Raw genomic sequence first — 8,103 nt, forward strand, 5'->3', positions numbered from 1 at the left:
AAACCTCCTAAAATTCTCACCAAAATAACAGGGGTACCGAGGAGTTTTAGTTGATTTCAAGAGTTCTAGAGCAAATCGGTATGACCAAACTAGAAAGGGTGAGTTTGCATTTAAGGATGGGTAAAAGGTTTTAGATAGGTTTAACTGAGCTTTTTTAGCTTGAAAACGATAAATTTAGGGTCTAAAAAATTAGGATTCGAATTTAGGGTGTGATTTGGAGGTTGAAGATGAAGGCTGACATGTATTGTTCGTCAGTTTAAGGATTCCTAAGTTAATTTTTGAGTTGATGAAGGATTAATTTGTTAAGTAAACCCTAAAATTGGATGAAATTAGGGTTTGGGGAAATTAATTGTAATTGGCTATTCTTTAGAAAGATAATTATGGAATAATTGAATTATTGTTGTTTGGGGATTAACTAACAAAATTATCAATTAAAAGTTTACGAAATAAATCAGAATTCAAGGAATGAGAAAATTCAGAAAAAAAAAGTTGAACAGCGAGTGACCCTTCCTAAAAACAAACCCCATTTTAAACTATATTTAAAAGTGTTTGATGAAATAAACTTGTTTATGAGATATTAATGTTAGGAATGTCCTAAACTCGCCGTTCGTAAATTTCGTGTTAAACATTCCTATTTATCAAAGAAATATTATTTGAGTATTTTATTCCAATAAAATTGTAATATTGCATTCTATTATGAAAAATCCAAATAAACAAATCCATGGCTATAGTTTGAATACTCTAACTTTATGTGCTGAACATAAATAGGATCAAGGTATAGTATATAGTCTAAATGATCTATAAGTATTGGATGAAATTGGGTATTCTCATCCTGGTAACACTATTGGATGCGCCCCATTTTGTATGCTGATGAAATTTATGTGATCCACAGATCATTCATGTTAGAGACATGTAAATGAGGGCATCCTATGCAATGAGTTTCCATAAGACAGGACTTCAAAAATAGTCACTTTCTTTATAATTAACGACCATTTACTGTTAAAACTGACTATTTCAAAAAACAAAAAAATAACCTAGGGATTATAGCCCAACAGCACTACTCAATAAGCCTCCCCCATTTTGGGGATAAGACCAGATAGATAGCTGGGGATATTAGCTTTGCAAGATGGGAATTCACTCCTACCCGTCTTAGGGTTAGAATATAGGTTGTACTCTTAAGTGCTGATTCCTGATCTTGAACAACAGGCTCTCCGCCTTCTGTTCGTTGCTATCGTGATTCGAGCTGGGAGTGTATAAAAAAAATTGGAAAAATAAGTTGCAAGTATAAATGATGCGTTGATGCTTTGATGTGTTTATGTATTTATAAACGTGTTGGTGCGTTAGAGATGTGCAACAGAACGCACGACACTCCTCCTATTGACATTCAAATTTTCCTAAATTAAACCCAAGTATAAATCCAATTTAGGTTTCCTGGTAAGTCCAGGGTCGAACTTAGGAATTTAGTTAAGCTAACGCAGACCTTGCGTTGTAGCTAATGTAGGGTTTCCTAAATGTATGAAGAGATATGTGTTATTTACACTAAAGTGCTGTGCCTGTGCAAGAAGATACAAAAGAGTTGAGTAGTGAGTGATGAATCATGCGAAAATGGATTTTAATGTAAATGGTATGTGTCGATCTAAGATGAATGTACATAAACCAGAGTATGATGTGGATGAGATGGGATGATTTGCTTATCTTTGTTTATGCGTTAGACTTTATTCAACATTTCTCAATGCGAAATAACATACAAAACCTATCTCTAGGATTCATGCAATGAAACGAAAAATGCAAATAAACACCAGTAAGTCTATCACTAGATGTACTTAGGCGTTCTACTTGATGCGGCTTAGTTATTCTCTTGAATAGTCCTAAGTTAAGCATGCTTTTTACCAATTGATCAAGATGGCTAAGCGTTTGAAATGAGATTTTGCATAAAGTACAGATGCATTCAACATAAACAAGAAATAAATAATGGCAAAGTAGATAGATCAAAATATGAATTTATAAAGAAGCAAGATTGTCTTTACAAAAACAATATTCAATCAAATGAAATGAAAGCGATAAATGAGATGAAAGGAATTGAGTCCAACCATAGAGTACAATCTCTTATATCTTTGGCTCAATCTATTTGTGTACAATCACTTGTATAGGATTGGAAGAAGTGTTTTTTCTCAAGATTGGCTTCCTTCGCTCATCGACCTGCGGTGATGGTGGTTCTCAACTCTTCTGATCGTCTTGGCATCAAAGCACAGCTTCTAAAGAACTAAAATTTCACTACGCTAAATTATGAGAGTGAGGATCTTGAAAATTTCTGTGTATTGAACTCTGGAGGGACTTCATCTATTTATAGGCGTTGGTCATCTCCACTTGGTTATGGCAGCATTAAAGTCCATGCCCTGGTCAGCGCCTGACACTTAGAAGCTTTTCAGACGCCGCCTGCTACAGGTGCCTATACTTGCAAGTGTGATGTGACACAATCAGCCTGTGATCAATGAATCTTCTCTACGTTGAATTCCCTTTGACGCATGGCCCATGCTTAGAACTTTTTGCCTGCGACACTTCTTGATTGTGCGTTAGCTTCTTGTTGAAATCTGCAATCAATGCGTTAGTGCCGCAGTATTTAGTAATAATAATTCTTTTGCATGAGTTTGCTAATGTTTTAAGTAATTCCATGCATTTTCTTCTAAAATGAGGAGAATTTATCATTAAAAACCTTAGTTGTTCCAACTTAAGAGCAAAAATAACTTGTATTTCTACAAGTTATCACTCCTCTGGTAGAGAGGACATAATTTCATAAGTGATATTATGAATCAGTTGTTTCAATAGAGGGTCAGTGGGAGATTAAGGAGCAAGATGTATTTATAGGGATAAAATGTAATTTGACGCAACTGTAAGTACGAAACGACCTGTGAAGGATTGACTTATCGATTATGATTAAAATAGATAGAAATACATCTAAAGTGGGGAGAGTGGAACTATCGAGCTATCGTGGTGTGTCTTGATAGTTAACGAATAGTAATTAATTGGGTTTAAAGAGTTTAACCAATTAATTACAAATTGTTCAAGCTCATGATTCTGTAGGTCCATTAGGTCCATCTACTAACTCGTAAATTGATAATAAATTGAGTGTTATTGGATGAAATTTGTAATTAGGGTTATGAATTTGAAACGTTCAAAATTCAATTTAGGGTTTTCAATTAATTATATATAATAAGATTGAAACGTTTAATCTATCGAAATTAAACAAAATTGGAGAATCAATTAATATTAAAATTATGATTTAAATATTAATTATATGAAATGAATCATATTAGTGGAATTTGTGTTTTATTAATTTAATATTAAGATAATTAAATTAATAATTTAATTAAAAAGTTTAATTAAAATTAAAATTAGTTTTATTTAAAATTAATTAATTTTTGTAAAACTAAATATTCAAGTAAAATAGTTTATTTAAATATAATCATATTTTTAATCAAATTGATTAAAATATGATTTAAAAAGGTTTAGTGGATTTTCATTTTTTGGAAAAATCCACTATGGTGATTAAGTGTTTAATCACAAATTCCACTTGTGTATTCATTAATTGATGAAGCTAGAGCTAACCCCCATGTACACTACATCTCCATGCATGATTTGAGCTTAATGCTAAGAATTGAGGATGCATGCTATGTTTTTGCAAACAAATGTTTGTGCAGTGAAATCATACTTCCCTCTCTAAGTTCATCCAAAATTTAGCTCAGTTTTAGTGTTTCCATCACAATAATCTTCCACTTTGAGATTAGTAGAGAAGATCTTGGTAGTGGTCTACTTGAAGATTCAAGCTCAAATTTTTTGGATTTTTTGCTGTATTCGTGGAGTTTTCTTTAAAGGTAATGTGTAACTCAAACCCTCTTGTGAACTTGTTGTGACTAACATTGTTTCAAACTCAAATTAAGAGTAGTTTAGAGCGCTTATTATCTGAATTCTTCAGTTGCATGTATCTAACTTCTTCAGTTAAAGGATGCTCAGAGTTTTGTATTGATAAATGTGATTTATCATCATCATTGATTAATGGATTTAGTAATAAAACTCCAGTTTTAATTATCCATATCATTATTTTTGAAAACTAATGGTTGGAGAAAGAGGTTTTCAGTCCATTGGGATCTAGTAACCAGGATGAATTACTTGAGCTCTGTGTGAGGTACGACAACTTCCATGCTTTGAGTTGGTCCGTATTACAAAGACTGAGTGTGTTGAGTTGGCCCACCTTGGTGATTGGGTGTGTTGAGTTGGTCTACCCCAGGGATGTTTCAGGTACAAGTTTGATGATTGGTTTATCGATTGTTATCAGCAATTTATTGAAGTTTTATGTGATGCTTATTTAAATAGGTTTAAACATGTGTTTGAATGATTTGCTTTAAACATAACATGCGTTAGAAGGTATTTCTCTATTTCATGCATTTGAGAAGAGTTTCTTGATAAAGTTTTGAGCATGCATGTATATGTTTTGAAACATAAAGTAGCTTAATTAATTATCACTTACTGGCTTCCCAGCTTAACGTTTCCAAAATGTCCCCCTTCCCCTCAGGTAGCTAAAGAAGTTTCAGGTGCCTACTAAAGCTATCATCTGCTACTGTCGAGTTAAAAAGCATTACATTTAGTATGTAAAGAGTTCTTGTAATAATTTATAAATTAAGCATGCATCGTAAGGTCGTAGAAGTTGTAAAGAAATCATTAGTAATAAATAAAAAATGTGCATCCAATATACTTTTGTCAAAAAACTAAGGTGTTTTTATTATGAGACAAAGTTAAGTTAAATCATTTAATGTAGTCTTGGGGAAATGGCCTTGTTTAAAAAGAAAGAATAGATTAGGCGTTCTAGGTTTAAAGTTTGTTTTTAAATATTTTAAATCTAAAAAGAAAAAAAGTAAAAGGTTAGGTGTCGAGTGTCAATTAAAAAGGTATGGCATCCATCGTCGTCACATCCCTCTCTAGGTCAAGAAGGTGATCTGGACTGAAGTGTGACACGACAGCAGTTGGCGCCGCATGTGGGGAAAGAAAGTGTTCTACTAATAATCTGCATACCCTAAAAAATATGAGTAAAAGAGTCAAGAACAAGAATTAGGACGGAGATAACTCGACCAAAAATCGGAATCAGCGGAAAAGTAGAAATCAAACACGGCCTCAATGTGAAGAAAAGGCAGCCTCAAACTATCGAACAAATAAAATGACCTGATGGTGCAAAATATGACAAGGAATTCAAGATGAGTTGAAGACGACCTTGGAAGAAGCCGAGGCTTTAAATATCGAGGCTACCGATTCCAAGTTGAGGTGAAGAGTGAAGCCAAGAACGGCCAATGCAAAGCTGAGGAGATTAAGTTGAAGTTATTGGGATTTATGCCCTGAAACCTCATAATTAATTATTTGATTAATTCAATTATTAAAATATACAAATATTAAATTATCCATTAAATAGTTAAAAATCAAAGGTTATTATATGTAATCTTCAATAGTATGTAGTTGACAATACACATAGATTATGTTCATTAATAAAGGTCTATAGATATAATTTGAATCTCATTCAAAATAATTGTATAATACAACATGTAATAAATTGTATCCAATATAATTAATATTTTTCCTAAAAAGTTTGAACACTTCAAATTTTCTTTCAATTTATTTTGATTCTTGTTGGTCCATGGTGAGCTAGTAAAGGAAACCTAATGGACTTACAAATTTTAAGCTCCAATGATCCAATATTAATTACTTAACTCTATAAGTAAATTACTTTCGTTCATTAACTACAAAAACAAACCACTATAGACTCATAGTTGAACTCTTATGCACTGCAAAAGTTGTATCCATAGATACAATAAATATAAGAAAGTCAATAATTCACGATTTGTTTATAATTACAGTTAGGTCAAATGTCTATTCTACCCCTAATTACATCTTTTCCTTAAGTACTATTGATTCCTCTAATGAATAATTTGTTTATGGTTTAACCATGGACAAAGCCCCTCTCAGGCCAGTGAAAGGGTAGAGCCCCTTGTTCAAGACCCAATATCAGCATTTAAGGGAACTACTCATCTACTTACCCTATACGGGAAGAACTAACTTCCATCTTGTGAAGTTATGTTCTTAGCTCCCCATTTAGTCAAGTTCATAAATCACAAACATGAGTTCATAAATCACTCAGGGTTAATATCAAATAGCACATAATCATCCTATGAAATATTAGCCTCATCAATTGATGGATTTATAAGGAATGATTAAATATTTCGTAGTCTGGTTTGATACAAACTCTTTGTATAGGATACCTCCACTCATATGTCTCCACATGAACAATTTGAATCAAACTATTTGTAACTATTATAAAGTGGGTCGTATTCATAGTACCATTAGGATGAGACACCCAACCTTATCCATATACTATAGAGCTTTAGGTTATTTCTTGAACATGATCCAGTTATATGTCAACTTCATGCATGTTCAAGATTTCATGTAATAACCTTGGATTTTCTAGTTTACTAGATAATTTTATGCAACATAAATTACTAAACAAAATAAAACAAGAACTTATTTTATTTATAATAGATTATTTACAAATCTACGAACTTGAGGTTATAAACTCAACTGTTCAATGAATCAAGATTTTGCTCTGTAACAAATTCTATCATCTATTTTCCTTTACATTGAGGTTGCCTTTCTTACACTTTCTCATCCTTGGAGAAACAAAGAACAAAGACATCAGCAGTCACCTTATCTTTCATCAAAATCTTCTCCATAGCCTTTGAACTAGAACTCAACATTCTTATAGACTAACAAATAGATTCTTTCTCTACCCTAACCTAATTTAGTCGTGCTTTAGACCAATAATCATGGTCATGAGTTTGATTATCTACAACAAAGACCCAATCCTCTTTTTTTAATATCAAACAGTTTCATAACATCTTGTCATTTGTCATTTAAAACCTGATTCGACTGATCAAATGACAAAGGATGAGTGTCATTATTATCATTGCTTATAAAAACATTAGATGAAATGCAGTTGACAAAAGCCTTAACATCTTCCTCGAGTTCACTACTTTCATCTAAATCATCATAAAATAAATTCAGAGAATAGCTTTTGTTGTCTTCTTGAAAATTTTGAACACTTAGCTTGAAAATGCCTGTATCCTCCACATTCTCTACAATTTAAGGATTTTTTTTTGGTTGGTAGATGGTTGATCTTGAAATTTCAAGGTCGTTCGTTATATTGTTAAGTAAAGTGTTCTAGCAATAACAGAGACAACAAGTAAAGTACAAAGAAAAAATAAAGAGAAGAACCCTCCAAGTTTGGTAACCCCTTGCGGTGATATACCACCTACATCTAGGGGATAGTGTGTCACACCCCCTCCCGAGCCTACCTCTAGAACCCGAAAGGAGGTGTGAGGACAACAAATATCACTCTTTCATGATACCTACTGCCCATCTGAAACTTTTCCACTCATTAAACTTTAAGCCAAGGATATAAACAGGAACTATTTGGCTAAACTCATTTTATTACAAACAGTATAACATTTATACAACTCCCAGACTTAACGAAAAAGTTTACAACAACAACTTAGAACCAAAAGTATGGCTGTGATGTGGTAGACCTTGACCTTAGTAGCACCCTAGAACTCCTCATCTTTCGCTACTTGGGAAGAAAAACATGAAAGAAAAGAATGAGCTTCAAGAAGTTCATTGAGTGGTAAACAACTTATAGAGTCTCTTTCAACTCATAATAATACAAGCATATCACAATTACGAGGTTAATATCCAAACCTTTGTCTCGAATGAGTCTGTTCTCAACCCTACCTACACAAATGGTTGATAGTTAAACTTATACTAATATAAATGCATACTCTCCTGTATTCCCTATGTGCACATAGATTCCCTCTTATGGGCTCAAAAGCTAGTCCTATTGGTCCTCTGACCATCCCGTACAAGGTTCCTCTCACAGGCTCAGGAATTAGGCCTCATGGCCCATTGACCATCCTGTGAGATTCTACTCTGGCTCAGGAACTAGGCCTGTTGACCCCCTGACCATCTCGACCACATAGTCTCATGCTCATTCTGGCTACTCATTCACAACAT

The sequence above is a fragment of the Benincasa hispida genome, chromosome 3 (assembly GCF_009727055.1).
Source record: "Benincasa hispida cultivar B227 chromosome 3, ASM972705v1, whole genome shotgun sequence".
Taxonomy (NCBI): Eukaryota; Viridiplantae; Streptophyta; class Magnoliopsida; order Cucurbitales; family Cucurbitaceae; genus Benincasa; species Benincasa hispida.